The sequence below is a fragment of the Mesoplodon densirostris genome, chromosome 17 (genome assembly GCF_025265405.1).
Source record: "Mesoplodon densirostris isolate mMesDen1 chromosome 17, mMesDen1 primary haplotype, whole genome shotgun sequence".
Lineage (NCBI taxonomy): Eukaryota > Metazoa > Chordata > Mammalia > Artiodactyla > Ziphiidae > Mesoplodon > Mesoplodon densirostris.
The window spans coordinates 59,656,860-59,684,803 of record NC_082677.1 but is presented as its reverse complement, the minus strand read 5'-3'; the positions used below and the strand labels follow the sequence as shown (position 1 = coordinate 59,684,803).

The 27,944-nt window shown below is 38.1% G+C and overlaps 1 long non-coding RNA gene across 1 annotated transcript; it reads left to right on the top strand.

Annotated features, from left to right (window-relative positions):
- The first annotated feature begins 12,839 nt into the window (after positions 1-12,839).
- On the top strand, positions 12,840-26,993 carry LOC132477310 (uncharacterized). Its single transcript, XR_009530255.1, has 3 exons — positions 12,840-12,917; positions 17,366-17,448; positions 26,791-26,993. It is a non-coding gene; the product is annotated as an uncharacterized LOC132477310 (long non-coding RNA).
- Positions 26,994-27,944: the final 951 nt, after the last annotated feature.

The window sequence follows — 27,944 nt, the reverse complement described above, 5'->3', positions numbered from 1 at the left end:
TGTAATTGATATCTAGTCTCATAGCATTGTGGTCGGAAAAGATACTTGATACAATTTCAATTTTCTTAAATTTACCAAGGCTTGATTTGTGACCCAAGATATGATCTATCCTGGAGAATGTTCCATGAGCACTTGAGAAAAATGTGTATTCTGTTGTTTTTGGATGGAATGTCCTATAAATATCAATTAAGTCCATCTTGTTTAATGTATCATTTAAAGCTTGTGTTTCCTTATTTATTTTCATTTTGGATGACCTGTCCATTGGTGAAAGTGGGGTGTTAAAGTCCCCTACTATGATTGTGTTACTGTCGATTGCTCCTTTTATGGCTGTTAATATTTCCCTTACGTATTGAGGTGCTCCTATGTTTGGTGCATAAATATTTACAATTGTTATATCTTCTTCTTGGATTGATCCCTTGATCATTATGTAGTGTCCTTCTTTGTCTCTTCTAGTAGTCTTTATTTTAAAGTCTATTTTGTCTGATATGAGAATTGCTACTCCAGCTTTCTTTTGGTTTCCATTTGCATGGAATATCTTTTTCCATCCCCTTACTTTCAGTCTGTATGTGTCTCTAGGTCTGAAGTGGGTCTCTTGTAGACAGCATATATATGGGTCTTGTTTTTGTATCCATTCAGCCAATCTGTGTTTTTTGGTGGGAGCATTTAGTCCATTTACATTTAAGGTAATTATTGATATGTATGTTCCTATTTCCATTTTCTTAATTGTTTTGGGTTCGTTATTGTAGTTCTTTTCCTTCTGTTGTGTTTCTTGCCTAGAGAAGTTCCTTTAGCATTTGTTGTAAAGCTGGTTTGGTGGTGCTGAACTCTCTCAGCTTTTGCTTGTCTGTAAATGTTTTAATTTCTCCATCAAATCTGAATGAGATCCTTGCTGGGTAGAGTAATCTTGGTTGCAGGTTTTTCTCCTTCATCACTTTAATTATGTCCTGCCACTCCCTTCTGGCTTGTAGAGTTTCTGCTGAGAGATCAGCTGTTATCCTGATGGGGATTCCCTTGTGTGTTATTTGTTGTTTTTGCCTTGCTGCTTTTAATATGATTTCTTTGTGTTTAATTTTTGACAGTTTGATTAATATGTGTCTTGGTGTATTTCTCCTTGGATTTATTCTGTATGGGACTCTCTGTGCCTCCTGGACTTAATTAACTATTTCCTTTCCCATATTAGGGAAGTTTTCAACTATAATCTCTTCAAATATTTTCTCAGTCCCTTTCTTTTTCTCTTCTACTTCTGGAACCCCTATAATTCGAATGTTGGTGCGTTTAATGTTGTCCCAGAGGTCTCTGAGACTGTCCTCTGTTCTTTTCATTCTTTTTTCTTTATTTTGCTGTGCAGCAGTTATTTCCACTATTTTATCTTCCACCTCACTTATCCGTTCTTCTGCCTCAGTTATTCTGCTATTGATCCCATCTAGAGTATTTTTTATTTCATTTATTGTGTTTTTAATCGATGCTTGATTCATCTTTAGTTCTTCTAGGTCCTTGTTAACTGTTTCTTGCATTTTGTCTATTCTATTTCCAAGATTTTGGATCATCTTTACCATCATTATTCTGAATTCTTTTTCAGGTAGACTGCCTATTACCTCTTCATTTGTTAGGTCTGGTGGGTTTTTATCTTGCTCCTTCTCCTGCTGTGTGTTTTTCTGTCTTCTCATTTTGCTTATGTTACTGTGTTTGGGGTCTCCTTTTTGCAGGCTGCAGGTTCGTAGTTCCCGTTATTTTTGGTGTCTGTCCCCAGTGGCTAAGGTTGGTTTAGTGGGTTGTGTAGGCTTCTTGGTGGAGGGGACTAGTGCCTGTGTTCTGGTGGATGAGGCTGGATCTTGTCTTTCTGGTGGGCAGGTCCACGTCTGGTGGTGTGTTTTGGGGTGTCTGCGGACTTTTTATGATTTGAGGCAGCCTCTCTGCTAATGGGTGGCGTTGTGTTCCTGTCTTGTTAGTTGTTTGGCATAGGGTGTCCAGCACTGTAGCTTGCTGGTCGTTGAGTGAAGCTGGGTGCTGGTGTTGAGATGGAGATATCTGGAAGATTTTCGCCGTTTGATATTATGTGGAGCTGGGAGGTCTCTTGTGGACCAGTGTCCTGAAGTTGGCTCTCCCACCTCAGAGGCACAGCACTGACTCCTGGCTCCTCAATTTGGGATGATTTGTTGTCTATTCATGTATTCCACAGATGCAGGGTACATCAAGTTGATTGTGGAGCTTTAATCCGCTGCTTCTGAGGCTGCTGGGAGAGGTTTCCCTTTCTCTTCTTTGTTCTCACAGCTCCTGGGTCTCAGCTTTGGATTTGGCCCCGCCTCTGCGTGTAGGTCGCCGGAGGGCGTCTGTTCTTCGCTCAGACAGGACAGGGTTAAAGGAGCAGCCTCTTCGGGGACTCTGGCTCACTCAGGCCGGGCGGGAGGGAGGGGCACGGAGTGCGGGGCGAGCCTTTTGGGAGGTCTGGGGTCTTCTGCCAGCGTTCAGTAGGTGTTCTGTCGGCTCTGCTTTTTATAAGGATGTTCCATAAGGCTCCAGGTTCCCTGCCTCCTGATGCTACCCAAGATGTAGAACCTTTGAGTTGCCAAATGCTGTACATTCCTTTATTTTTATTGTGTTAGGGTCAATCTCAGTAGCAATACAGAAAATAACTCTTTCCCCAAATAATGAGAATAAAGTTGTCCATGATCCCAAAGCTTTGCCAAATACTTGCTCCTTGAATGTTGCCCATTTCCCAAAACTGTCCTTTTCATTTCAGTTCTTAGCCCAGTGAATCCAATCTACTTCCTGTCTGGGGGATAAAGTTCATATAGTCTTATTCCTTCCTCACCTTCCAGGTGTTTCAGAACTTGGTCCTCCTTCCAGCTTTCTCACAAGAACTTTTTCTCCTATTAGCTAGGAACATCGTCCCATGAATTCTGTAGATAAAACCAGATTTTAAGGCTAGACTGTAAGATTCATCTGGGAAGCCAGATATTTGTAGTTATGAGAAGGGAAAGAGAGCAAGTATTTTTGACAGCCTTGTCATATGTTTCATCCCATTTTGTGTTTACAGTAGTCCTGTGAATTAGTTTTAGTGCTAGCTTTTGTCTGTGGACTGAATTCTCAATCATTCTGCGTTTTCATCTTTTTTATGGGGGCTAGAAGTCTTGAAACTATATTCCCCAGACTCTGACTCTCTTGCTGCCAGGTCTTGGGTATGGTTTAGGTTTGGCCATTGAGATTTACTTATGCAAGACTGGAAAGGTGAAGGGATGCAGGAGTGGTTTTTCCTCCTTCAGTGGTGGTAGCTGATACTTAGACTTCCACAGACAAATTTGACAGGAGCTGAACTCACTGTTGCACTACCTGGTTCCCAGATTTAGGGCTATGGGCAGTTGGGAAGTTGGCAGTCATGTTAGGAGGCTTTCTCACCTCTGGGTAACAGCAGCAGTTTTGTAATCTTTCACAACTGCAGTGGCATGAGTTGAAATCTAACAGCAACCCTATGAATTTTGTTCATCTAACACTTCTAATAAGTTTGTAAGCATCAAATTCCTCATAACCAATCTCTTTCAATATGGAAATTCTTAGAGGAATTTCTGTTTTCCTCCATTGAACTCTAAAAGACATTGTGTTTTTTTCATGCTATTATACATGAGATAGTGATAAAATTAGTAAATCTTATAGACATTTACTGACTGAATTTTTTAAGTTATAATATTCTATTGCCTGCCCAAACCACTTAACAGTGATTGGAATATATTAGACCTTCAACAAGTGATAGTTTTAATATGATATAATCCATCTCTTCTTGCATAAAAAATTATATTGTCAGTCTCATTTTTGGTCTTCTTTATTTCAGGCATGTTAGAAGTGAGCTTTTGTCATTTTTTGAGCTTAGTACAAGAGTTTTTTAAAACAGTTCTCTATTTCCCTCACCCTCTATCCCCTGGCTATCACCATTATATTCTAGGTTTCTATGAATTGGACTATTTATATACCTCATATAAGTAGAATCATGTAGTTTTTATCCTTCTGTGATAGATTTATTTTACTTAGTGTAATGTCTTCCAGGTCCATTCATGTTGTCACATGTGGTAGGATTTTCTTTTTTAAGGCTGAATAATATTCCATTATATGTATATACTACATTTCCTTTATCCATTCATGTGTCAATGGACATTTGGGTTGTTCCCATATCTTTGCTATTGTGAATAATGCTGCAATGAACAAGGGATTGTAGATATCTCTATGGGATCCTAATTTCAATTCTTTTGGATGTATACCCAGGAATGGGATTGCTGTATCATATGGTAGTTCTCTTTTTAACCTTTTGAGGACACTTCATACTGTTTTCCATAATGGCTGCAGCAACTTACACTCCCATCAATAGTGCACAAAAGTTCCTTTTTCTGCACATTTAGCCAACACTTGTTAGCTCTTGTATTACTGATGATAGCCGTTCTAATAGGAGTGAGATGATATCTCACTGATTTGCATTTTCCTGCTGATTAGTGATGTTGAGCATCTTTTCATATACCTGTTAGTCATTTGTATGTCTTCTTTTAGGAGACTGTATTCAAGTCCTTTGCCCATTTTCTGATATGGTTAATTAATTTTTTAACTATTGAATTGTAGGAGTTCCTTATATATTTTGGAAATGAATCCCTTATCAGATATATGGTTTTCAAATATTTTCTCCTAATCCAAAGGTTACCTTTTCATTTTGTTGATTGCTTTCTTTGTTTCTAATTTTTGAGCTTAGTTCATAAGAAATCTTTTTGATGACTCCATCTCATTTGTCTGTCTACAAAAGAAATTTTTAGTCTTTATGAATAAGTATAATGGGTATTCATTATGCTAATACTAATTACTCAGGTTAGTAGATGGCACCTGTTTTACATTCATTATTATTTTTAACATAATCTTGCTGTTCTTCCATTGCTCTTTCCTCTCTGGGTGGGTCACGTTTTCTTCTCTCTTTTCTATGCTGAAGAAGTTTAGATTGTACCCTGAACATCATGAATGTTATGTTTTGGAGGCTCTGTATTCTGTTAGTCTTCCAAAGAGTGTTAATTTCTTGTTTTGCAGACAATTAACTTCATAGACAAAAACAATCTCTTAGGCTGTAGTTCAATTCTCAGCTCAGTTATTTTATTTTTACCCGGACTGTTTTGAATCTGCCACGTGCATGCATAATTCAAGGGTCAGCCACAGACATTTAGACAGAATTCATAGCTCCCCATCTCAGGCTCCCTTTCTTCCAAGATTCCCCTCTCACTTTCCAGAATTCTGTAATCTGTTATTCTCAGGCTAGAAACATGGGGATTTTCTATGAGAATTTTAGCTACCATGAACAGCATCAGCTATAATACAGTGTCAACTTAGAGCATGTTGTCTCATGTTGTTTGCTAATTCAGTAGTTGACTCCCTTACAGAATTTACCTGTTTTGTTCACTCTCCAGAGTCTTTAGACAGTAGTTTGTTGCATTTTGTCAGAAGTTTATAGTTTTTTATCTATGGGAAGGATGTTCTGGTAGAAACTTACTCCATCATATCAGATCTGAAACTTCTTTTTAAATTTAATTATTTATTTATTTAATCTTTATTGGAGTATAATTGCTTTACAATGGTGTATTAGTTTCTGCTTTATAACAAAGTGAATCAGTTATACATATACATATGTTCCCATATCCCCTCCCTCTTGTGTCTCCCTCCCTCCCACCCTCCCTATCCCACCCATCCAGGTGGTCACAAAGCACTGAGCTGATCTCCCTGTGCTATGCGGCTGCTTCCCACTAGCTATCTATTTTACGTTAGGTAGTGTATATATGTCCATGCCACTCTCTCACTTTGTCACAACTTATCCTTCCCCCTCCCCGTATCCTCAAGTCCATTCTCTAGTAGGTCTGTGTCTTTATTCCCATCTTACCCCTAGGTTCTTCATGACATTTTTTTTCTTAAATTCCATATATATGTGTTAGCATACAGTATTTGTCTTTCTCTTTCTGACTTACTTCAGTCTGTACGACAGACTATAGGTCCATCTACCTCACTACAAATAACTCAATTTCGTTTCTTTTTATGGCTGAGTAATATTCCATTGCATATATATGCCACATCTTCTTTATCCATTCATCCGATGATGGACACTTAGGTTGTTTCCATCTCCTGGCTATTGTAAATAGAGCTGCAATGAACATTTTGGTACATGACTCTTTTTGAATTATGGTTTTCTCAGGGTTTATGCCCAGTAGTGGGATTGCTGGGTCATATGGTAGTTCTATTTGTAGTTTTTTAAGGAACCTCCATACTGTTCTCCATAGTGGCTGTACCAATTCACATTTCCACCAGCAGTGCACGAGTGTTCCCTTTTCTCCACACCCTCTCCAGCATTTATTGTTTCTAGACTTTTTGATGATGGCCATTCTGACCGGTGTGAGATGATATTTCATTGTAGTTTTGATTTGCATTTCTCTAATGATTAATGATGTTGAGCATTCTTTCATGTATTTGTTGGCAATCTGTATATCTTCTTTGGAAATGTCTGTTTAGGTATTCTGCCCATTTTTGGATTGGGTTGTTTGCTTTTTTGTTATTGAGCTGCTTGTAAATTTTGGAGATTAATCCTTTGTCAATTGCTTCATTTGCAAATATTTTCTCCCATTCTGAGGGTTGTCTTTTGGTCTTGTTTATGGTTTCCTTTGCTGTGCAAAAGCTTTGAAGTTTCATAAGGTCCCATTTGTTTATTTTTGTTTTTTTTAATTTCCATTCCTCTAGGAGGTGGGTCAAAAAGGATCTTGCTGTGATTTATGTCATAGAGTGTTCTGCCTATGTTTTCCTTTAAGAGTTTGATAGTTTCTGGCCTTACATTTAGGTCTTTAATCCATTTTGAGCTTATTTTTGTGTATGGTGTTAGGGAGTGTTCTAATCTCATACTTTTACATGTCCCTGTCCAGTTTTTCCAGCACCACTTATTGAAGAGGCTGTCCTTTCTCCACTGTACATTCCTGCCTCCTTTATCAAAGATAAGGGGACCATATGTGTGTGGGTTTATCTCTGGGCTTTCTATCCTGTTTCATTGATCTATATTTCTGTTTTTGTGCCAGTACCATAGTCTTGATTACTGTAGCTTTGTAGTATAGTCTGAAGTCAGGGAGCCTGATTCCTCCAGCTCCGTTTTTCGTTCTCAAGATTGCTTTGGCTATTCGGGGTCTTTTATGTTTCCATACAAATTGTGAAAGTTTTTGTTCTAGTTCTGTGAAAAATGCCAATGGTAGTTTGATAGGGATTGCACTGAATCTGTAGATTGCTTTGGTAGTAGAGTCATTTTCACAATGTTGATTCTTGCAATCCAAGAACATGGTATATCTCTCCATCTGTTGGTATCATCTTTATTTTTTTTATTTTTTTATGGTACGCGGGCCTCTCACTGTTGTGGCCTCTCCCATTGCGGAGCACAGGCTCCGGATGCACAGGCTCAGTGGCTATGGCTCACGGGCCTAGCCACTCCGCGGCATGTGGGATCTTCCCGGACCAGGGCACGAACCCACGTCCCCTGCATCGGCAGGCGGACTCTCAACCACTGCGCCACCAGGGAAGCCCTGTTGGTATCATCTTTAATTTCTTTCATCAGTGTCTTATAATTTTCTACATACAGGTCTTTTGTCTCCTTAGGTAGGTTTATTCCTAGATATTTTATTCTTTTTGTTGCAATGGTAAATGGGAGTATTTTCTTGATTTCACTTTCAGATTTTTCATCATTAGTGTACAGAAATGCAAGAGTTCTGTGCATTAATTTTGTATCCTGCTACTTTACCAAATTCACTGATTAACTCTAGTAGTTTTCTGGTAGCATCTTTAGGATTCTCTATGTATAGTATCATGTCATCTGCAAACAGTGACAGCTTTACTTCTTTTCTGATTTAGATTCCTTTTATTTCCTTTTCATCTCTGATTGCTGTGGCTAAAACTTCCAGAAGTATGTTGAATAAGAGTGGTGAGAGTGGATAACCTTATCTTGTTCCTGATCTTAGTGGAAACGTTTTCAGGTTTTCACAATTGAGGACGATTTTTGCTGTGGGTTTGTCACATATGGCCTTTATTATGTTGAAGAAAGTTCCCTCTATGCCTACTTTCTGCAGGGTTTTTATCATAAATGGCTGTTGAATTTTGTCGAAAGCTTTCTCTGCATCTATTGAGATGATCATCTGTTTTTTCTCCTTCAATTTGTTAATATGGTGTATCACGTTGATTGATTTGCATATATTGAAGAATCCTTGCATTCCTGGAATAAACCCCACTTGATCATGGTGTATGAGCCTTTTAACGTGCTATTGGATTCTCTTTGCTAGTATTTTGTTGAGGATTTTTGCATCTATGTTCCTCAGTGATATTGGCCTGTAGTTTTCTTTCTTTGTGACATCCTTGCCTGGTTTTGGTATCAAGGTGATGGTGGCCTCGTAGAATGAGTTTGGGAGTGTTCCTTCCTCTGAAATTGTTTGGCAGAGTCTGAGAAGGATGGGTGTTAGCTCTTCTCTAAATGTTTGATAGAATTTGCCTGTGAAGCCATCTGGTCCTGGGCTTTTGTTTGATGGAAGATTTTTAATCACAGTCTCAATTTCAGTGCTTGTGATTGGTCTGCTCATATTTTCTATTTCTTCCTGATTCAGTCTTGGCAGGTTGTGCATTTCTAAGAATTTGTCCATTACTTCCAGGTTGTCCATTTTATTGGCATAGAGTTGCTTGTAGTGATCTCTCATGATCTTTTGTATTTCTGCTGTGTCAGTTGTTACTTCTCTTTTTTCATTTTTAATTCTATTGATTTGAGTCTTGTCCCTTTTTTTCTTGATGAGTCTGGCTAATGGTTTATCAATTTTGTTTATCTTCTCAAAGAACCAGCTTTTAGTTTTATTGATCTTTGCTATTATTTCCTTCATTTCTTTTTCATTTATTTCTGATCTGATCTTTATGATTTCTTTCCTTCTGCTCAGTTCATGGTTTTTTTTCTTCTTCTTTCTCTAATTGCTTTAGGTGCAAGGTTAGGTTGTATTCGCAATGTTTCCTGTTTCTTAAGGTAAGATTATATTGCTATAAACTTCCCTCTTAGAACTGCATTTGCTGCATCCCATAGGTTTTGGGTCATCGTGTCTCCATTGTCATTTGTTTCTAGATATTTTTTGATTTCCTCTTTGATTTCTTCAGTGATCACTTCGTTATTCAGTAGTGTATTGTTTAGCCTCCATGTATTTGTATTTTTTACAGATCTTTTCCTGTAATTGATATCTAGTCTCAGAGCATTGTGGTCAGAAAAGATACTTGATACAATTTCAATTTTCTTAAATTTACCAAGGCTTGATTTGTGACCCAAGATACGATCTACCCTGGATAATGTTCCATGAGCACTTGAGAAAAATGTGTATTCTGTTGTTTTTGGATGGAATGTCCTATAAATATCAATTAAGTCCATCTTGTTTAATGTATCATTTAAAGCTTGTGTTTCCTTATTTATTTTCATTTTGGATGATCTGTCCATTGGTGAAAGTGGGGTGTTAAAGTCCCCTACTATGAAAGTGATACTGTCGACTTCCCCTTTTATGGCTGTTAGCATTTGCCTGATGTATTGAGGTGCTCCTATGTTGGGTGCATATATATTTACAATTGTATCTTCTTCTTGGATTGATCCCTTGATCATTATGTAGTGTCCTTCTTTGTTTCTTCTAATAGTCTTTATTTTAAAGTCTATTTTGTCTGATACGAGAATTGCTACTCCAGCTTTCTTCTGATTTCCGTTTGCATTGAATATCTTTTTCCATCCCCTCACTTTCAGTCTGTATGTGTCTCTAGGTCTGAAGTGGGTCTGTTGTAGACAGCATATATATGGGTCTTATTTTTGTATCCATTCAGCCAGTCTGTGTCTTTTGGTGGGAGCATTTAATCCATTTACATTTAAGGTAATTATCAACATGTATGTTCCTATTCCCATTTCCTTAATTGTTTTGGGCTTGTTATTGTAGGTCTTTTCCTTCTGTTGTGTTTCTTGCCTAGAGAAGTTCCTTTAGCATTTGTTGTAAAGCTGGTTTGGTGGTGCTGAACTCTCTCAGCTTTTGCTTGTCTGTAAAGTTTTTTTTTTTTTTTTTTATCTTTTTGCGGTATGCGGGCCTCTCACTGTCGTGGCCTCTCCCGTTGCGGAGCACAGGCTCCGGACGCGCAGGCCCAGCGGCCATGGCTCACGGGCCCAGCCGCTCCGCAGCATATGGGATCCTCCCAGATCGGGGCACGAACCCGTATCCCCTGCATCGGCAGGCGGACTCTCAACCACTGCGCCACCAGGGAGGCCCTGTCTGTAAAGTTTTAATTTCTCCATCAAATCTGAATGAGATCCTTGCTGGGTAGAGTAATCTTGGTTGTAGGTTTCTCTCCTTCATCACTTTAAATATGTCCTGCCAGTCCCTTCTTGCTTGCAGAGTTTCTGCTGAGATCAGCTGTTAACCTTATAGGGATTCCCTTGTGTGTTATTTGTTGTTTTTCCCTTGCTACTTTTAATATGTTTTCTTTGTATTTACTTTTTGACTGTTTGATTAATATGTGTCTTGGCATGTTTCTCCTTGGATTTATCCTGTATGGGACTCTCTGCTTCCTGGACTTGATTAACTATTTCCTTTCCCATATTAGGGAAGTTTTCAACTATAATCTCTTCAAATATTTTCTCAGTCCCTTTCTTTTTCTCTTCTTCTTCTGGAACCCCTAGAATTCGAATGTTGGTGTGTTTAATGTTGTTTCAGAGGTCTCTGAGACTGTCCTCAGTTCTTTTCATTGTTTTTTCTTTATTCTGCTCTGCAGTAGTTATTTCCACTATTTTATCTTCTAGGTCCCTTATCCATTCTTCTGCCTCAGTTATTCTGCTATTTATTCTGCTATTGATCCCATCTAGAGTATTTTTAATTTCATTTATTGTGTTGTTCATCATTGCTTGTTTCATCTTTAGTTCTTCTAGGTCCTTGTTAAATGTTTCTTGCATGTTCTCTATTCTATTTCCAAGATTTTGGATCATCTTTACTATCATTATTCTGAATTCTTTTTCAGGTAGACTGCCTATTTCCTCTTCATTTGTTAGGTCTTTTGGGTTTTTATCTTGCTCCTTCATCTGCTGTGTGTTTTTCTGTCTTCTCATTTTGCTTATCTTACTGTGTTTGGGGTCTCCTTTTCGCAGGCTGCAGGTTCGTAGTTCCCATTGTTTTTGTTGTCTGTCCCCAGTGGCTAAGGTTGGTTCAGTGGGTTTTGTAGGCTTCCTGGTGGAGGGGACTAGTGCCTGTGTTCTGGTGGATGAGGCTGGATCTTGTCTTTCTGGTGGGCAGGTCCACGTCTGGTGGTGTGTTTTGCGGTGTCTGTGGACTTATGATTTTAGGCAGCCTCTCTGTTAATGGGTGGGGTTGTGTTCCTCTCTTGCTAGCTGTTTGGCATAGGGTGTCCAGCACTGTAGCTTGCTGGTCGTTGAGTGAAGCTGGGTGCTGGTGTTGAGATGGAGATCTCTGGGAGATTTTCGCCGTTTGATATTATGTGGAGCTGGGAGGTCTCCTGTGGACCAGTGTCCTGAAGTTGGCTTTCCCACCTCAGAGGCACAGCACTGACTCCTGGCTGGAGCACCAAGAGCCTTTCATCCACATGGCTCAGAATAAAAGGGAGGAAAAGTAGGAAGAAAGGTAGGAGGGAGGGAGGGAAGGAAGAGGATGGAGGAAGGAAAGCAAGTAAAGAAAGAAAACACAGAAAAAGATAAAGTTATTAAAATAAAAAATAATTATTAAGAAAAAAATTTTTTTAAGAAAAAAAAAACAATGGACAGATAGAACCCTAGGACAAATGGTGAAAGCAAAGCTATACAGACAAAATCTCACACAGAAGCATACACATACTCACTCACAAAAAGAGGAAAAGGGGAAAAAATAATAAATCTTGCTCTCAAATTCCACCTCCTCATTTTGGGATGATTCATTGTCTATTCATGTATTCCACAGATGCAGGGTACTCCAAGTTGCTTGTGGAGATTTAATCCGCTGCTCCTGAGGCTGCTGGGAGAGATTTCCCTTTCTCTTCTTTGTTTGCACAGCTGCCAGTGCTCAGCTTTGGATTTGGCCCCGCCTCTGCATGTAGGTCGCTGGAGGGCGTCTGTTGTTCGCTCAGACAGGACGGGGTTAAAGGAGCGGCTCATTCGGGGGCTGTGGCTCACTCAGGCCTTGGGGAGGGAGGGGTGCGGATGCGGGGCGAGCCTGCAGTGGCAGAGGCCGGCAGGACGTCGCACCAGCCTGAGGCGCGCTGTGCGTTCTCCCGGGGAAGTTGTCCCTGGATCCCGGGACCCTGGCAGTGGCGGGCTGCACAGGCTCCCCGGAAGGGAGGTGTGGAGAGTGACCTGCGCTCTCACACAGGCTTCTTGGCGGCGGCAGCAACAGCCTTAGCGTCTCATGCCCATCTCTGGGGTCTGCGCTGTTAGCCGCGGCTCGCGCCCGTCTCTGGAGCTCCTTTAAGCTGCGCTCTGAATCCCCTCTGCTAGCGCACCAGGAAACAAAGAGGGAAGAAAAAGTCTCTTGCCTCTTCGGCAGCTCCAGACTTTTCCCCGGACTCCCTCCCAGCCAGCCGTGGTGCACTAACCCCTTCAGGCTGTGTTCACGCCGCCAACCCCAGTCCTCTCCCTGCGCTCCCACCGAAGCCTGAGGCTCAGCTCCCAGCCCCCACGCACCCCGTCGGGTGTGCAGACAAGCCTCTCGGGCTGGTGAGTGCCGGTCGGCACCGATCCTCTGTGCGGGAATCTCTCCGCTTTGCCCTCCGCACCCCTGTTGCTGTGCTCTCCTCCGTGGCCCCGAAGCTTCCCCCCTCCACCACCCACAGTCTCCGCCCGTGAAGGGGCTCCTAGTGTGTGGAAACCTTTCCTTCTTCACGGCTCCCTCCCCGGTGTGCAGGTACAGTCCCTATTCTTTTGTCTCTGTTTATTCTTTTTTCTTTCGCCCTACCCAGGTATGTGGGGAGTTTCTTGCCTTTTGGGAGGTCTGAGGTCTTCTGCCAGCATTCAGTAGGTGTTCTGTAGGGGTTGTTCCACATGTAGATGAATTTCTGATGTATTTGTGGGAGGAAGGTGATCTCCACGCCTTACTCTTCTGCCATCTTCCTCCTCTCCCCTATTTATTTTTAATTGAAGTATAGTTGATTTACAATATTATATTAGTTTCAGGTGTATAGCATTGTAATTTAGTATTTTTACAGATTATACTCTATTAACTGTAATATAAATAATTCCCTGTGCTATACAATATATCCTCGTTGCTTATCTGTTTTATATATAGTGGTTTGTATCTCTTAATCCTGTACCTCTAACTTGCCCCCGTTCCCTCTCTCCTCTTCCAAACTCCAGTCTGTTTTCTATATCTGTGAATCTGTTTCTGTTTTGCTATGTACATTTGTTTGTGTTATTTTTCAGATTCCACATGTAAGTGATATCATACAGTATTTGTCTTTCTCCATCTGACTTATTTCACTAAACATAATATTCTATAGGTCTTTTTTTCTTATTCCCAAACAATAGAAGTTTATTTATTGCTCACATGAAATCTTAAATAGTGATTCCATCCATGTCGTTACTTCATGTCTCAGTTCCTTCTGTCTTGAGAGTCTGCTCTTCTCAGGAGCAATAAATGGAGAAAGAGTATGGAGCACCGCACACATGATGTTTCTTCGATGGGCAGTTTGAGAGGTAGCACACTTCATTTCCACTCACATCCTACTGAATAGAAGTCAGTCACAAGGTTCAATGAGTGCCTAAAGAATGTAGGCCCTTCCCTGGTGGCGCAAGTGGTTGAGAGTCCGCCTGCCGATGCAGGGGATACGGGTTCGTGCCCCAGTCTAGGAGGATCCCATATGCCGCGGAGCGGCTGGGCCCGTGAGCCATGGCCGCTGAGCCTGCGCGTCCGGAACCTGTGCTCCGCAACGGGGGAGGCCACAACAGTGAGAGGCCCGCATACCGCAAAAAAAAAAAAAAAAAAAAAAAAAAGAATGTAGGCCCAGGAAGAAGAGGAAATCATTTTCTAATCAGCAGCCTCTGACACATACCATTTTAATCATTAATGCTTTTCACAGAATTACTACAAATTGCATCTTCTGAGGAAAATTAATATGTTCACATCTTTCCTCAATATCCATTAAGGATTCCCTGAACTGTGACTAATATCTTCTTATTGTCTTGATATCATAACATTGTCTGAAATATAGTTCTATGGAAATATCATGTTGGGATATGATGGTCATACACATCTTTGAGTTCATTTAAAAACATTATGGAACACCTCCCATATCTAAGATTTATGAGAAAGAGCCACTATTGCAGAAAAGCTCTTTATGGTCACTTATGCAGGAAAAGAAGAATAACAAAGTCAATTCTGCCAAATCACTACCATAGTGCAATTTACTTTGTATATTTCATAATTCAATGTATAAGGTCATGACTCATTTCTAACAGACAAGAAAAATACTTTCACTCATTTCCTTTTATGAATATGAAGAACATTCATGTGGCAATGAGATGGACTAAGAAGAAAAGAGATCCCTAACTTGCTATGAGTCAAAAAAGCAAGTCCCAGTTTGGGCTATGATGCTAAAGATAAAAGGATAAGAGTGAAAAAAAAAAACCTCCTTTGTATCTATCTTTTAAAAATGAAGCGACAGAACTCTCAACCTCAGCAGCTTTATTTCTGAGACAGATTCAGGCCTTTGGGGAGTAACAGACATAGCACATTGTTTCCTGCTTGCATCTTCTAAAACCTGTGTGTTGTTTTTTTTTCCTATTCTGAGAAGTAGAGAACTAGTGTAACTTCTGGATCTTTGCACCTTTGGTACACTGATGTAAGTCCGAGATGTGCTAACAGGTGAGCCAAGGTCAATGAGACTCTGTCATTTTTCTCTCTAGAGAAAGGAAGAGGCTATACTTGCCTGTGTCACAGTTTTCCTGTCTTTGTACTAGTTTGCTAACCTCTGTGAGCATAGCAGTGGCATACTAGGAAGGGAGTGGCAATTTGTTGTACATCTTCCCCTGTTATCATTTCCTCTTTGTTCCTAGACTATCATTTCACGAGTTATTTCAAGGAAAATTGGCTCTCACTAAGCTGAGGGAAAAAACCACACAGGTCTATGGATTTTATTTGGTATTTTAGGCACAAAAAGTGGGGCTGCTGGAAATTTCCAAGTCACATGGAGCCAATCCCTATGTAATATCCATAATTATGCAAGAAAGTGATCATATTTTCAATCAATTTAGGATGTAGGATAAATATCTAGGTGTAAGACATCAAGTAGAGAAATGATGACAAGTTTTTCTTAACGACCTTTCTCACAACCCAGAACAGTTGTGACTTGAGATATGGACCTACCTATTCCCTTAGCCTTGTGGGTTCCGTGTTTGCTGGGCAGTGGTTACATTTCCCCTGGCTTTCGGAGATACAAGCTTTATACACACTGTTACAGTGTAATTTGCTTTATCATTCAATAACTCATAGCAAGCCCATTTCAGGTGGGCTTTTACATCAGGTGGACTCTTGAGTCATAAAACAAAAAACTACTGTTTTCTATGCCTCCATACAGGAGCACTACCTCCTTGAAGCAAAGTATAGAACCGAATTTTCCTGGGGTATCAGTTGATTGCTCAGAACTGTGGAGATCCAGCATGAGACCTACAAAGCACAATGCTTATCTCTATAGGAGGTGGGGAAATGCCAGCATAAAACTAATCAAGGGCTTCCCTGGTGGCGCAGTGGTTGAGAGTCCGCCTGCCGATGCAGGGGACACGGGTTCGTGCCCCGATCCCGGAAGATCCCACATGCCGCGGAGCGGCTGGGCCCGCGAGCCATGGCCGCGGAGCCTGTGTGTCCGGAGCCTGTGCTCCGCAACGGGAGAGGCCACAGCAGTGAGAGGCCCGCGTACAGCAAAAAAAAAAAAAACTAATCAAGTAGGCCTTTACTTACAGAACTAAGGTACTTTCTGAGTAGCCATGTGTCTCATGGTAGTTAAGAAATATATTACAATTCACGGAGAAGACTACAGGTAGGATTTGGGGATGTTTCTATTTCCTCAAATGCAATAGGATCAAATATTTGCCAGATAGAAGAAACTACTATTCATTGTTTCCCACCAAATTATCCACTGTACTTGAAATTATTTATTGTGCCTTTTAATATTTGTTGGCTATGTGTTAAGTAAAATATTATTTTAGAAAAGCACACATTTAAACTGTCTTAATCATATATATTCTTGTAATGTTTATTTAGGTCAGACTCTGAAGTAGTGCCTACAGTCTTGTACATAATACATATTTCTAAGTTCTTTCATTTTCATCCTATGACACAAGGCAAGGATGACTGCAGACTCTTGGCAATTGTTATGACTCTGATATACTCACATTATTTAGTGAATGACACTGAATCAACCAGAGAAGACATTTGTTGGAATTTAGGTTAGAATTTTCATTTTCCTTTCTTATGACATTTTCATTTCTTAAGTGATTGATTATCTTTTCAAGATGAAAGACTTTTTTTTCATTAGTTTACTGTGTATTGTGTTAAAAGAGAAAGAGAGTAGGACTCATTTTCAAGTTTTATATTTGAAATTGTAAGATCCTTTGTTCATGGGAAGAAATTAAATAATAGTTCTATCCCCAATTTATGGCTGGTCAATTACTTCACTCTCACCATGCTTACAGGCTGCCAAGGTAATAATACATTGATACTACTATGTCTTAAACCTTTAGCTGACCTAGTAAAGAAAACAAATTTTACTTAGGAACTAGCTTTTTCAAGACAGTGAATAAAACTTTTTTGCTTATAGGTAAAGTTTTGCATGCAAGGATCTTTTTCTCCTCAGAAAAGGAAGAAAAACTGTGGATCTAACTAGCTTAACAAAAGCAAACAAACAAAACCTAACAAATTAATACACATAAGTCCTGAGAGCATTTCTAGAAATCACTCACAGGAATTGTGGTTAAGCTAGAGGTGAGGTGCTGTCAGAGAGGACTCAGTGGTTAAAGAGTTACAGGTTCCTAAGAATCTTTCTTCCCTTTTCTCTCACGCATTTTATTACTCTTTCTATACCAGGATCCCTGCGTTCTCCATCTAGCCCCTGACTAGGAAGTCTAATATTCAGATACTGTCACAAGTAGTGCTCATTAGAGTTGTTCCACAAATATTTAAGATGTTTCTTCCAGTCCCGTACAGGATTGTACTTCATTTCCCCTTAGAGTTAGTTGTGGTCACATGCATTGTTTTTGGTCCATGAAATACTAGTGGAGATAATGTGCTGTTTCTGGGTGAAATATGTAAGAGCCACTGTGTGATTTATCCTTTATCTCTTTCCTTCTCCTTTTTCTCAGACAATGGTTACTCCATCAGCCTGGATTCCAGAGAGAGAAGACATGGAGCAAAACCTCTAGACAACATGTACAGGACGTGCACTGTGAGATTAAATACATACATACATACTTATTATGAGGTGCCCAGATTTTGGAATCATTAGCATGCCCTAACATATCCTGCCTGATATACACCAATGTAGAGAGGGCAGTATTTCAGAATAAATTTTCCCAGAGCAATGTTTATTGTTTAAGCCTCCCCCACCTCCAAAAAAAAATTAACTAGCCCCAGGAGGGGCAGTCTTTTCCCAGCCAGAAAGGTTTTTTAAGATGTCAAAACCTCATAATATATAGAAAATTAAACATATATACAGTGTACAGTGGATAAACCAATCTCAATGCCAAGGAGGCAGGGATGCATATACATTCTGCAGGAGGCCCTGAAAAATTATACAGCATTAGGTGTGAGAGGGTATAACCCACATGCAGAGAAGAAGAGCAAATATGTGGGAACAAGACATAATCTATCTCCAGAGATAGACAATTTACAAAAGCATGAACAGCAACATACACATTTTCAGCCTAGGTAGTAAAATATGCAAATTAATAATACAATGGTAATTCCTGGTGCAGATGGGAAAACATTGTTTTAACTTCTCTGATGATAATTTGACTTTAGATATCAGGACTTTTACTCCCAGCATTTCATCTTGATTAGAACTTAAGAATATAATAAACTTTAAAAAGTTACCACAAGGACATTCATCACAGCGTGGCTTATAAAAGCACCATGCTGGTTATCTTCTCAATATCCCACGGAATTGTTGGGAATTACTGAAATAAGTTATAGCACCCCCATGTATTAAAATATTATAATGCCATTAAAATCACAGTCTAAAATTCCATTTATGAAATAAGTAAAGTGAGTTGAGACTCTCAGTATGTTTTGTGAAGTGACACACTTGAATGAATCCATGTACCCATTATACTACCTGTGATTATTTCTGGTTATTTGAATAATGGACAACTTTTTCTTTGAACCAGTTAGCATTTTTCTAATTAGTTTATAGGTAACAAACATTACAGGTAATTAAAAATTATTTTTAAAAAATGGATCCAGGCAAGCCCATAATTTTCAGTAGACAGTGTCCACACAGGACATAACATTTTGTCTCTGTGTTCAAATCTGAGGAAAGACAAGTTAAAAACAGTTATCAAAGCTGGGTACTCTGAATAACCTCTTCTACTACTTTGTCAAGTGGAGTATTTTTAGACATTTCAGACACACACACTGTGCACCATTCACTTGCTCTCTGTCAGAGCCTTCTGTGTCTTATAATTTTACACTCTAAAAATAGTGGTGAAATATTGATTTCCTCTCTAACTTCTGCCCAGCCTTTAGTTGGATGCCTGGTAAGGATTCCACTCAGAGAAGATCAGTACTTGACCCTGCACTTTATTCTTTAGTGAAGAAGCACATTGCATCTTCATACTCTCACCTCTGGCTGTCTATGTCTTTTTCTTGGTATTTGTGTTGTTATAGTACATTCAAAGGAGGATCATTATTTTACTTTAAACCCAGCCAATAATAAGGTATCCAAAGTGTGTACAGGTTTTCCAAGAAGGCAAACACCTATTCCCAAAAAGGCAGTAGCTATATTGGTTATTTGTTTATTTATTCATAAATAAATTGCCATGGATTAAACTCAGCAATGTATATAAATTTGAAACATTTCCTTGGAGTATTAGTTGTAATGAGCAAGTAAATTATAATCTCTCTGAAAACAGAAAGATTTATTTATCTTTTTTTGGATTTATGTCAAAATAAGTATTTAGTACATAGCTAGTGAATCATAGAAGAGACTAAAAAGATCAGTTGCAAACATAAGAGTACATCAGAATTTTGTATATGATTCATTCATTCACTTATTTTCCCAACAAATATTAAATTATTAATTATTTAGTAATTATTAATTTATTAAATAGTTTACTGGAAGACTATAATATAAAGTCAATACTTTCAATCAATGAAAAAAAATGATAAATGAATAAATGATGTTGAGACAATTTGAATAAATCAAACCCAATACCACTGTGGCAAGGAGGCATATACTTTCTGTAGGAGGCTCTGAAAAGTCATTTGGGTTTGGGTAACCCAATTTAGGGTAAAATTGGTTCTTAATGGAATATGTTTTCAATTTCTTTATTTTAGTGAGTCTGTAGCCTTATTTAAGCAAAACTTGAATCAGTAATGGATGGGAAATTTAAGTTTCTAAGGACTTTATAATATAATATCACACAATATTATACTGATGAATAAGTTTTTAAAGTGGTGTAAATGTTAGTTTAATTTAGCTAGTCTTTCAAAGAACTAGAAGTATTTATATGAAAGTAATTGAAATTCAATACAAGTTGCAGAAAAGAGGAAATATACCAAACAGTGTAATGTTTATTTTTAAACCATTAAAATAATAGGAAATGTGGAAAAATAAACACATTATTTGTAGAGTAAAATAAAGGAGTGTTAATAACTCATTCTTTTCTAAAGTAAATACCTTAAAGCTTTTTAGACTTTTATACAACTTTTTCAGAAAACAGACTATTATGAAAATATCTTTAAAAATGCAATGATATAGAATTTTATAACATGTATATAACTTGTTTTCATGGAAACAGAATATCATCCTTGCTCTATTTGTAGTACTTTATACATTTTTATATAAATTATTTAGCAAAATATCTAAGTCTAAATATGTCTTGTACTGAACATCGTAATAATAACAATCCAGATTGCAAAAGTGGGGTTTGTCTGGAGCATTTGCTGCTGTGATTGGAGGCCTGGGGTGTAGAAAACACAGGGTGAAGGGAGAGACAGCGGACAAGTTTGAGAGCCCTGGCCTGGCTGCCCTGAGGCTGGTATCCCAATAAATTAGCTCTTCAAAGGGTTATTCCTAAAACGTTAGGACCTGCTCAGACAGGGAGAGGCAGCACGTCCAAAGGAGGGCTTCTGGAGTGTGCAGTTCCAGAGTTTGGAGGCAGCAAACTCATCAACATCCACTCATTTGTTCTGATGTCTCTGAGTAAAGCATTTGCTCTTGTGCACATGAGGAGAGTCTGAAGGGAACTCGGTGGAGTTAGGGAAGATGAATTGTGCCCAAATCAGTTCATACCTATCAGTGTCAATAAATTATGCCCCTGAACGTCTGGCTCTTCAAAACAGAGCCGTGTGGCTGACAGGGTCTTCATGCTCTGACCAGGTGTCAGACCTGAGCCTCTGAAGTGGGAGAGCTGAGTTCAGGGCATTGGACCACCAGAGGCCTCCTGGCCTCACGTAATATCAATCAGCAAGAGATCTCCATCTCAACGCTAAGACCCAGCTCCACTAAACCACTAGCATGCTCCAGTGCTAGACACCCCATGCCAAACAAATAGCAAGACAGGAACCCCACCCATTAACAGAGAGGCTGCCTAAACTCATACTAAGTTCACAGACACACCAAAACACACCACCGGGCATGGTCCTGCCCACCAGAACACAGGCACCAGTCCCCTCTACCAGGGAGCCTACACAACCCACTGAATCAACCTTATCCATTGGGGGCAGACATCAAAAACAACAGGAACTACCAACTTGCAGCCAGTGAAAAGCAGACCCCAAACACAGTAGTTAAGCAAAATGAGAAGACAGAGAAATATGTAGCAGAAAAAGAGCAAGATAATAACTCACCAGACCAAACAAATGAAGAGGAAATAGGCAGTCTATCTGAAAAAGAATTCAGAGTAATGATAGTAAAGATGATGCAAAATCTTGGAAATAGAATGGAGAAAATACAAGAAATGTTTAACAAGGACCTAGAAGAAGTAAAGATCAAACAAACCATGATGAACAATGCAATAAATGAAATTAAAAATTCTGTAGAAGGACTCAATAGCAGAATAACTGAGGCAGAAGAACAGATAGGTGACCTGGAAGATAAAATAATGGATATAACTACTGCAGAGCAGAATAAAGATAAAAGAATGAAAAGAATTGAGGACAATCTCAGAGACATCTGGGACAACATTAAAAACAGCAACATTCGAATTATAGAGGTCCCAGAAGAAGAAGAGAAAAAGAAAGGGACTGAGAAAATATTTGAAGGGATTATAGTTGAAAACTTCCCTAATACGGGAAAGGAAATAGTCAATCAAGTCCGGGAAACACAGCGAGTCCTATATAGGATAAATCCAAGGAGAAACATGCCAAGACACATATTAATCAAACTATCAAAAATTAAATACAAAGAAAAAATATAAAAGCAGCAAGGGAAAAGCAACAAATGACATACAAGGGAATCCCCATAAGGTTAACAGGTGATCCTTCAGCAGAAACTCTGCAAGCCAGAAGAAAGTGGCAGGACATATTTCAAGTGATGAAAGGGAAAAACCTACAACCAAGATTACTCTACCCAGCAAGGATCTCATTCAGATTTGATGGAAAAATTAAAACCTTTAAGAGAATTCAGAACCACCAAACCAGCTTTACAACAAATGCTAAAGGAACTTCTCTAGGAAGGAAAGACAAGAGAAGGAAAAGACCTACAATAACAAACCCAAAACAATTAAGAAAACCCAAAACAATTAAGAAAGTACATATCAATGAGTACCTTAGATGTAAATGGATTAAATGCTCCAACAAAAAGACATAGGCTGGCTGAATGGATAAAAAAACAAGACCATATATATGCTGTCTACAAGGGACCCTCTTCAGATCGAGGGACACATACAGACTGAAAGTGAGGGGATGGAAAAAGATATTCCATGCAAATGGAAATCAAAAGAAAGCTGGAGTTCCAATTCTCATATCAGACAAAATGCACTTTAACATAAAGACTATTACAAGAGACAAAGTAGGACACGACATAATGATAAAGGTATCAATCCAAGAGGAAGATATAACAATTATAAATATTTATGCACCCAACATAGGAGGACCTCAATACATAAGGCAAATGCTAACAACCATAAAAGGGGAAGTCGACAGTAACACAATAATAGTAGGGGACTTTAACACCCCACTTGCACCAATGGACAGATCAACCAAAATTAAATAAATAAGGAAACACAAGCTTTTAATGACACATTAAACACGATGGACCTAACTGATATTTATAGGACATTCCATCCAAAAACAACAGAATACACTTTCTTCTCAAGTGATCATGGAACAGTCTCCAGGATAGATTGTATCTTGGGTCACAAATCAAGCCTTGGTAAATTTAAGAAAATTGAAATTGTATCAAGTATCTTTTCCAACCACAACGCTATGAGACTAGATATCAATTACATGAAAAAAAAACTGTAAAAAATACAAACATATGGAGGCTAAAGGATACACTACTAAATAACCAAGAGATCACTGAAGAAATCAAAGAGGAAATAAAAAAAATACCTAGAAACAAAATGACAATGAAAACATGACAACCCAAATCCTATGGGATGCAGCAAAAGCAGTTCTAAGAGGGAAATTTATAGTAATACAATCGTACCTCAAGAAACAAGAAAAATCTCATATAAACAACCTAACATTACACATAAAGCAATTAGAGAAAGAAGAACAAAACCCCCCCAAATTTAGCAGAAGAACTCATAAAGATCAGATCAGAAATAAATGAAAAAGAAATGAAGAAAATGATAGTAAAGATCAATAAAACTAAAAGCTGGTTCTTTGAGAAGATAAAAAATATTGATAAACCATTAGCCAGACTCATCAAGAAAAAAAGGAAGACTCAAATCAAAAGAATTAGAAATGAAAAAGGAGAAGTAACAACTGACACTGCAGAAATACAAAGGATCATGAGAGACTACTACAAGCAACTACAGGCCAATAAAATGGACAGCTGCAAGAAATGGACAAATTCTTAGAAAAGCACAACCTTCCAAGACTGAACCAGAAGAAACAGAAAATATAAACAGACCCCCCACATGTAAAAGAATGAAATTAGAACACTCCCTAACACCATACACAAAATTAAACTCAAAATGGATTAGAGACCTAAATGTAAGGCCAGAAACTATCAAACTCTTAGAGGAAAACATAGGCAGAACACTCTATGACATAAATCACAGCAAGATCTGTTTTGACCAACCTCCTAGAGAAATGGAAATAAAAACAAAAATAAACAAATGGGACCTAATGAAACTTAAAAGCTTTTGCACAACAAAGGAAGCCATAAACAAGATGAAAAGACAACCCTCCAAATGGGAGAAAATATTTGCAAATGAAGCAACTGACAAATGATTAATCTCCAAAATATACAAGCAACTCATGCAGCTCAATATCAAAAAAACAAACAACCCAATCCAAAAATGGGCAGAAGACCTAAACAGACATTTCTCCAAAGAAAATATACAGATTTCCAACCAACACATGAAAGGATGCTCAACATCACTAATCATTAGAGAAATGCACATCAAAACTGCAATGAGGTATCACCTCACACCAGTCAGAATGGCTATCATCAAAAAATCTACAAACAATAAATGCTGGAGAGGGTCTGGAGAAAAGGGAACCCTCTTGCACTGTTGGTGGGAATGTAAATTGATACAGCCACTATGGAGAACAGTATGGAGGGTCCTTAAAAAACTAAACATAGAGCTACCATATGAGTCAGCAATCCCACTACTGGGTATATATCCTGAGAAAACCATAATTCAAAAAGTGTCAGGTACCACAATGTTCATTGCCACACTATTTATAATAGCCAAGACATGGAAGCAACCTAAATGTCTATTGACAGATGAATGGATAAAGAAGATGTGGCACATACATACAGTGGAATATTACTCAGCCATAAAAGGAAACAAAACTGAGTTATTTGTAGCAAGGTGGATGGACCTAGAGTCTGTCATATAGAGTGAAGTAAGTCAGAAAGAGAAAAACAAGTACCGTATACTAACACATATATATGGAATCTAAAAAACAAAATGGTTCTGATGAACCTGGGGACAGGACAGGAATAAAGACGCAGACCTACTAGAGAATGGACTTGAGGGCAGGCGGACGGGGAAGGGTAAGCTGGGATGAAGTGAGAGAGTGGCATGGACATATATACACTACCAAATGTAAAACAGATAGCTAGTGGGAAGCAGCCACATTGCACAGGGAGATCATCTCGGTACTTTGTGACCACCTAGACTGGTGGGATAGGGAGGCTGGGAGGGAGATCAAGAGGGAGGAGATATGGGGATATATGTATATGTATAACTGATTCACTCTGTTATACAGCAGCAACTAACACAACAATGTAAACAATTATACTCCAATATAGATGTTAAAAAATAATATTAATAATAACAATCCATCCAAGGACTGCATTCACTGATATGGCTATGGCAATTATTTTTGCTTTTTTGAGGGGAAGAGGATACCCATTATCAGAATTAGGAAGTTCTATTATATTACTGTACTGTAAGGCAACAACATTTTTATGAATCAATTTTGAATTTTACCAAATACTTTTTCCTGCATCTGTTGTGATATTATTTTTCTTTTTTCCTATTAATATAGTTAATTGCATTGATTGATTTTCAAATATTAAACCAAATTTCCATTCTTAAAATAAACGCTACTGTGTCTCGCAGCATCAGTGCTTTCCATTCTGACAGATTCAGTTTACTATAATCTTGGACAGGATTTTTGCTTCTACAATCATGCAAGAGTTTGGCATGTAATTTTCTATTATAAAATCCATGTCATGTTTTGGTATGGGTGGAGGGTTTGATTTGATAAAAGATGTTATCTTTTTGGAAGGAGATTTTCATGAGAAGATTTCTAATTAAATATATTGAAAAAATATTTTTTTCTTGTGTTAGTTTTTAAATTTGTGTTTTTGAGAAATTTGTACATCTTATATTTTTCACACGTATTGTCCTGAATTTGTTTGCAATAAACTTCTGTTATCTTTTAAATTTCTATAGGATTTGTAGTGTGTCCTCTTTTTATTTCTGTTGTTGACAGTGAGTGCTCTCTCATTTTTCATAATTGGTATTAGTAGGAGTTTATCAGTTGTATTAGTCATTTTAAAACACCAACTTTTGGCTTTGCTGAATTTCTCTGTTATATTTTTCTATTATTTTAAATTTTGTTCTAAGCAGTATTTTATCTATATTCCAAATCTTTTAATGTGTTTTATTTTCATTACCATTAAAGTTAAAAATATTTTCTAATTTTCATTTTGGGTTATTTAGAAATATGTTACTTAATTACCAAATATTTGAGCTTTTTAAAGTTATTTTATTATTGATTATATTATTGAGTTTTTTTACTTGTGCTGTTCAAATTCATATTTTTCTGTTTGTTTTTGTGTGTGTGTGCATGTGATGTGTTCTATCAGCCTAAGAGACATATGTTAAAGTTTCTAAGTACATATGTAGATGTATCTATTAATACAGTCTCTGTCCATCTTTTGCTTCATTTATTTTTAGCCCATGTGATTAAATTTATACAAATTTAGAGTTGTGACATCTGCCTGCTGAATTAACTGTTTTAACATTATGAAATATTCTTTTTAAAGTATATATATATATATATATATATATATATATATATATATATATTTTTTTTTTTTTTTTTTTGTGGTACGCGGGCCTCTCACTGCCGTGGCCTCTCCCGTTGCGGAGCACAGGCTCCGGACGCGCAGGCTCAGTGGCCATGGCTCACGGGCCCAGCCACTCCGCGGCATATGGGATCCTCCCAGACCAGGGCATGAACCCGTATCCCCTGCATCGGCAGGAGGACTCTCAACCACTGCGCCACCAGGGAGGCCCTAAAGTATAAGTTTTATGTAGAAAGTCTGTTTACATTCTGAAGTCACATTGCTGAAACATAATTACAGATCCTTACATAATTATAGATTCTTATGTGGTGTACTGGCTCTGGTTTCACCACATTATAGATGATATGTGTAGCACAGAGCAGAGTACACAATGGATTTTAAATAAAATATTCTCATTTTTTTCTTCAAATCATGGGATTTCTTTGTGCCTATATATCATGTTTGATATGGGCCAATATTTATTGTTGAAAAATCTGGGAAAGACCTTGATACCCTAGGTTTGGTAATAATGGAAGGTTTATTGTTATTCTAAGGTAAAAGTGGATATAGATAATTAGAGCCTTTAAGGGAAAACAGGTGATAAGCCCCAACCTTTCTCTGTGCCATTAACAATGGAATTCAGTTATGCTGTTAACTTAATGGATAATGGTGGAAGCAGAGTAATGATCTGGAGCTGGCAGAAGAAGTGGAATTGCTGAATCAAGGATTTGCTTAAGAAGTCAGGAGCAAACTGTAGAATACAGATTCTTGGGAAGTTCTGGGACAGGATTGCTCTCTTTCCCTCTAAAACTTACTCGGTTCAATTTAGCAATCTTATACTTGACACTAACCATATTTTAATATTTCTAGGTGTTGAAGTTCAAAGACAAATAAGACGCAATTGCAGTTCTTGAGATATTTGTCATCTGATGGATGAAAGAAACACAAACAAATGTGTTGAAGTGAAATAAAAGAGAATGTGAAGTCAGACCATTGCCAGACACAAAGGAATACCTGTGACAGTGCCAACTTGTAATGCAGCCACTAACACAAAGGGAGAGGTGGGCGTAAGGCAGGGAGTAAATGGAGGGGTGAATAGTAAGAGCTAATTAAATGCTTGTTTACTGGATCTTGAAATTATTGGAGATTTTTGTCAAATGTTTAATTTTCATATGCAATCTAGAATATTAGTACAATTTTGCATATTACATTTAGAGAGTAACATGTTTGTATAATATTAAAATTTTTTCTAATTTTTCTGTATATTATATGCACTAAAACTTTGTAAAATATATTAACTCCTCTTCCAAAAATCAATAATCTATCATCTTATAGAAGGCACTTGTTTGCTCAAAGTTACATGTAGATAAAATTCTATGGCCTTTCTTTCCTTGTAGGTGATATTTTGATGAGAGAAGGTGCATAGCAAGAGACCTCCTATTTATATGAAGGAAACTACAGCTTTTAGATTTCTTATGCTAGTGGAGGAAAATTTGACTGAGCTAAACATGTTGAAAATTCAGCCTTGACAGCTGGAAAAGATAAATGAAATCCAGTTTTTCTGCCTGAGTCATTATTTAAGTTCCTGCTTGGGATTAGGATAGGCCTTGAAGGCATCACCTTCTATAGATCATCTGCCTTGCTCCTAGATGCTTCCATTTATACTGGGTAACTTTGCCCCAGAAGAGATGATTTATAGGGGATGATATTCTTTTTATACGGTAAATGTCACTAAGTTATACCAGGCAATTAAAAAAGCAATTAATTTAGAAAAAAATTAAGTGTATGAATAATTTTTAAAATCCTAGAAGTTAATAATAGTTCAGTTCCATCTGGAATGTTACAAAATTGAAAGCCCTAGATATAACTTCTTGAGCAACTGCTCAGAAATCTGACTTTTAAAAATTGCCAAAGAGCAAAGAACTGGAATGGGAATCATATGATGATGCATATGACAAAAGAATAAGAAGTTATGTAATTTTTTTCCTCTGGATTGATTGACTGTCTTAGAGGTTGGAGTCTTG